Consider the following 5,278-nt stretch of genomic DNA (forward strand, 5'->3'; position numbering starts at 1 on the left):
AGACTGGGAAAAAATTTCTAGCTATGACAAATCTGACAAAGGTCTAACCTCTAAAATCTACAGGAAAATCACCTTTACAACAAAAAGATAAATAATCCAATTTAAAAAGGAGCAAACAATATGAGCAGACACTTCAAAGAAGACATTCAGGCAGCTAATAGATACATGTGGAAACGCTGGGGATCACTAGCCATTAGAGAAATGCAAATCAAAACTACAATGAGATACCATTTCACCCCGACATTATGGGCAAGAATCAAAAGAAAACGGAAATAACAAATGTTGGAAAGACTGCGTGGAGATTGGAACTCTTATGCACTGCTTGTGGGAATGTAAACTGGACGATAATTCTGGAAAACAATACGGCGCTTCCTTAAAAAGCTAGAAATAGAAATACTATACGATCCAGCTATACCACTCCTAGGAATACATCCTAGAGAAATAAGAGCCATCACACAAATCAACATATGCACATCCATGTTCATTGGAGCATTATTCACAATAGTAAAAAGATAGCAACAACCTAAGTGCCCATCAACAGATGAGTGGATAAACATACGATGGTACATACACACAATGGAATCCTATACAACAAGAAAGAACAATGATGAATCTGCGAAACATCTCACAACATGGATGAATCTGGAAGACATTATGCTGAGTGAAATAAGTCAATCACAAAAGGGCACATATTGTATGAGACCACTACTATAAAAACTCATGAAAACGTTTACACACAGAAAGAAACAATCTTTGATGGTTACGAGGGAGGGGAGGGATGGGGATGGAAAAACACTAAACAGACAATAGGTAAGTGGTAACTTTGATAAATGGTAACAGTACACAACACTGGGGAAGTCAGCACTACTTGACCAAGGCAAGGTCATGGAAGTTTCATAGACACATCCAAACTCCCTGAGGGACCAAATCACTGGGCTAAGGGCTGGGGACTATGGTCTTGGGGGACATCTAGCCCAACTGGCATAACACAGTTTATAAACAAAATGTTCTACATCCTACTTTGGTGAGTAGCATCTGGGGTCTTAACAGCTTGTGAGCGGCCATCTAAGATACTCTACTGGTCCCAACTCGTCTGGAGAAAGGGAGAATGAAGAAAACCAAAGACACAAGGAAAAGATTAATCCAAAGAACTAATGGACTATAACAACCACAGCCTCCACTAGACTGAGTCCAGCACAACTAGATGGTGCCCAGCTACCACCACCAACTGATCTGACAGAGATCACAAAAGAGGGTCCCAGACAGAGCTGGAGAAAAATGTAGAACAAAATTCTAACTCACAAAGGAAGACCAGACTTACTGGCCTGACAAAGACTGAAGAAACCTCGAGAGTACGACCCCCAGACACCCTTTTAACTTAGTACTGAAGTCACTTCTGAGGTTCACCTTTCAGCCAAAGATTAGACAGACCCCATAAAACAAAATGAGACTAAATGGACACACCAGGTCAGGGGCAAGGATGAAAAGGCAGGAGGGCACAGGAGAGCTGGTAACAGGGAACCCAAGGTCGAAAAGGGGAGAGTGTAGACATGTCGTAGGGTTGGCAACAAATGTCACAAAACAATACGTGTATTCATTGTTTAATGAGAAACTAATTTGCTCTGTAAACCTTCATCTAAAGTACAATAAAAAAAAAAAAGAATGATAAGTGCTACAATGGAAATAATACGGGGGATTACGACAGTGATTAATTAGAGGAAGCTGCTATTTATCAGACAATCCCAGAACGAGATGGGCTCTGAGATCTACAGGAAGAAGATTAACCAGGCATTCAGAAAGCTGGGGAACAGAACTCTAAGAACTGCACTCAGGGTCATCAAACGCAAAGTCAACACGTTACAGGTGAGACTTGTGTTCCAAAGATGACTTTCAGGTACTTCCTGTAATTTAACTCCCAGGAACAACTTTTAAAACTCCTTTTACGTAAAATATGGACTACAATGATTATTGCAAGAATAATCACTGACCAAAGAACTCAATCTTTTTAGAGATAAAAAGGCACCACTAATATGAATATTCTCTGTCTCTAGAAAACATTTGTGGAAAATTAATAGCATCCACAAACTTTTCCTCATTCATTGAACAGTAAAGAAGTACTCATATTCTCCCACACATAATGCTAGAAAATGAGAATAAATATAAAACTTCCCACCCTGAAGGAGCTTACTGAATGTTTTCAGATCCGAGGTTCATACACTAGCTGATTTTTATGAGAAACGCCAACATCTACTGCATGCTTCAGCCTATCAGGCACTGTTCTGAGAGCTTTTACATACACTGGAGCTTATTTAACACACACAACAACACTGAGGGACTACAGTATTTCCATTCAGAGGTGAAGAAACAGAGGCAAGAAACCTGCCTGAAGTCACAGAACTAGCAAGTGGCAGAGCACGTTGCTGGCAAGTCCATTCTGACTCACAGTGACCCTGTAGGACAGAGCAGAACTGCCACACTGGGTTTCCAGGGCTGTAATCTTTACGGAAGCAGACCGCCCCGTCTTTCTCCCGAGAAGCGGCTGGTGGGTTCAGCTGCAAACCTTTTGGTTTAGCGGTCGAGCGCTTTAACCACTGTGCCACGTGGGCTCCTAAGTAAGTGGCAGAGCAGGGCTTCAAATTCAGGTCTTTCAGACGTCGAAGCCCATGATCTTAACCACTTTACTTAGATTCCCCCTAAGATCTACTCAGTGGTTTTCAAAGGGTGGTCCCTGGACCAGGATCACCAGCATCGCCGGAGCTTTTGCTAGAAACGCAAATTCTCAGGACTCACCCCAAACCTGTTGCTGCTGACTCACAGCGACCCCACAGGACAGAGCAGAACTGCTCCATAGGGAGGTCGGCAGTTCAAACCCAACCTCCGCTCCATGGGAGAAAGATGTGGCAGTCTGCTTCCGTAAACATTTACAACCTTGGAAACTCTATGGAGCAGTTCTACTCTGTCCTGTAGGGTCACTATGAGTCGGAATTGACTGGACGGCAATGGATTCGTGTTTCTGGTTTAATCTTTACGGAAGCTGACTGCCACATCTTTCCCCCATGTTGCTGCTGGTGGGTTCGAACCACCAACCTTTCTGTTAGCAGCAGAGTGCTTAACCACTGAGCCACGAGGGCTCCTGGCCCCACCCCAGACCTGCTGAATTAGAAACTCTGGAAATGGGGCCCAGCAATCTGAGTTTTAGCAAGCCTTCCAGATGATTCTGAGGCATGCTAGAGTTTGAGAACCACTGATTCAAATTTTTCATACCAAGCTTATTATGTTGAATATTATTAAGTTCCAAAATTTAAAAGTTTATCCTATTTTAAATGACTTTAAATAAATTCAAAATAATGTTCATTCATTTCCTCCTTGCCCACAGCACGTCAACTCCTCCTCCAAACCTGACAAATGCCCAGTTTGTACCCTAGCAATAACATGTAAAAAAGTCCACTCTCATGGGTCTTACGGGAACTGAGCTAAATTCAAAACATTAATTTAAAATTCAAAACAGAGGTCCAACAGATTCTTCAAAAGTTAAACCAGAAACCGTATTAGGAAGTAACAAAAAAATATTTTGAATATCAGCATCTGAAGCTTTATAAGTCTTGGGCTATAATTTCGTAATCCTTTCTACCCTGGGCTCACCTCCAAATTTTTACAACATCATTTCAACAAACTTCCAATTGCCAAAAAAGAAGTCACAACTCTCAGACATATTTGATTCTCAAGATTCAAACTGCTTTAAATACATGTCTAAAACAACTATCTTTCAGAGATCATGTTTTTATCATGAGTAAAGCTAATCAACCCGCTTGGTGGCGGAAGCGGGTTTGTGCTTGACTTCCAACCTAAAAGTTGGCAGTTCAAACCCACCCATCGGTGCTGTGGAAGAAAGGCTTGGTAATCTGCTTCCATACAGATAACAGTCAAGAAAACCCTATGGCCTGACAGAGACTGAAGAAACCTCGAGAGTACGACCCCCAGACACCCTTTTAACTTAGTACTGAAGTCACTTCTGAGGTGACTTCATAGGGTCACCAGGAGTCAAAATCAACTCGACAGCAATGGGTTTGTTTTTGTTTGTTTGTTTTTTAAAGCCAGTCAATACATAATTATACATCAGACACCATTACAGCATATACTACAAAAAAAGTGCTAACATTCTCCCTATCTCCTTACCTAGACCAGCACTGTACAGTATCCTACAAGTGACCCTTCTCTTTTCAGAGTTGTATCTAGACCAGAAGCCTTCCTTCCTTGTCCAAACCAAGTCCTCAATTTGAGCTGCACAGTCTACGTGTATTCATTTGCCCATATTTAACAAAGACTTTAAAAAGGAGTAGAAAATAAAAGTATCAACAATAAATTCATATTTGTATGCACAGCATGTATATTTATAATAGAGCACAAAGAGGGTACAGTCACAAAAGCTTCTAGACACTTCCCAACACCTTGAGGGACTGAGTTACTGAGGCTCAGGGCTGCGGATGCTGGTCTTGGGGGACACCTAGGTCAATTGGTATAACGTAGTTCATAAAGAAAATGTTCTACATCCTACCTTGATGAGTAGCACCTGGGGTTTTAAAAGCTTGTGAGCGGCCATCTAAGATACATCTATTGGTCCCATCCTGTCTGGCACAAAGGATAATGAAAAAACCAGGCACAAGGAACGTATTAGTCCAAAGGACAAATGAACCACGTGGTGACCGACTAGATGGTGACAGACCAGATGGTGACCGACTATCAGCACTGACCCCTCTGACCAGGATCACAGTAAAGGGTCCCGGACAGAGTGGAAGAAAAACGTAGAGCGAAACTCAAATTCACGAAGAAAAAAGACGAGACTTACTGGTCTGACAGAGACTAGAGGAACCCCAGAGACAACAGCCCCAGGACACCCTTTTAACTCAGAACTGAAGCTACTTCTGAAGTCCACCTTTCAGCCAAAGATTAAACAGGCCTGTAAAACCAACACCACCACAATGAGGAACGTGCTTCTTAGTTCAATCAAGTGCATGAGACCAAACGGGCAACACCTGCCCAAAAGCAAAGACGAGAGGCAGGAAGGGCAGGAAAACTGGACGAATGCAAAGAAAGGGGAAGAGTGTTGACCAAGTGTGGGGACTGCGACCAATGTCACAAAACAATCTGCATAGAAATTTTTGAAGGAGAAACTAATTTTCCCTGTAAACTTCCACCTAAAGCACAATAAAATAAATTTTAAAAGTGAGTATATTCAAGCACCTATCATAATTTAAGAACCTACCATATACCAAATAAC

The sequence above is a fragment of the Trichechus manatus genome, unplaced genomic scaffold (genome assembly GCF_000243295.1).
Source record: "Trichechus manatus latirostris isolate Lorelei unplaced genomic scaffold, TriManLat1.0 scaffold00160, whole genome shotgun sequence".
NCBI lineage: Eukaryota > Metazoa > Chordata > Mammalia > Sirenia > Trichechidae > Trichechus > Trichechus manatus.